The following is a 729-nucleotide window of genomic DNA, read 5'->3' on the forward strand; positions in this document are numbered from 1 at the left end:
ATTATTATTATTTTTTCATCTTTCTTTCCAGTTCATTTCTGAAAAGTATGGGTAAAACTTTTTAAAGATTTTTATTACTGATCTATAGAAGTGAGTGATTAGATACTGTTACTGAGTGTTGCACATTAATGATTTTAGGTGATGGTGAGAGGTATTGAATACTTAGAAATAAATAAAAAAAAGGAAAATAATGATAGTAAGTTCCAAGGAGTATTATCATCAATAACAAGACTTATTTTAATTTTACTCTTTAATTGCCTATCAGCCTTCAAGTTAGTATTAATACAAGTTATGTTAGTCTGAAAGCACAAATGTACTCAAATGTGATTATTTTCTTAGTTGTTAAGGTTAATAAAAATTCTAGAAACATTTGTGATATATGTGTGTGATCTTGTGTGAAAGATTCAGTGTTTGTACTACAAAATTTTCCCACAAATAAATCAAATACTTTTCCATGAACACATGTTAATATGTTTATGTTAAGATGGCCAGCAGAAGAATACATTTTGTTTTGTTCATTGTGCTTCAAAATATATATTGTACATTTTCTATTGCATTGTAATACATTCAGCTAAAATCCATTATTTTTTTCCCCCTACACAATCTGCAGAATATAAGCTTACAGTATACTGAGTGCGAAGGTGTTCCACAGAAGTAGTTAAAGAGTTAACCATCATCATCATATAATTTTTTTTTTCTTAAATTTAACATCGGGGTAGACTAATATGA

The sequence above is a fragment of the Penaeus monodon genome, chromosome 31, assembly GCF_015228065.2.
Source record: "Penaeus monodon isolate SGIC_2016 chromosome 31, NSTDA_Pmon_1, whole genome shotgun sequence".
NCBI lineage: Eukaryota > Metazoa > Arthropoda > Malacostraca > Decapoda > Penaeidae > Penaeus > Penaeus monodon.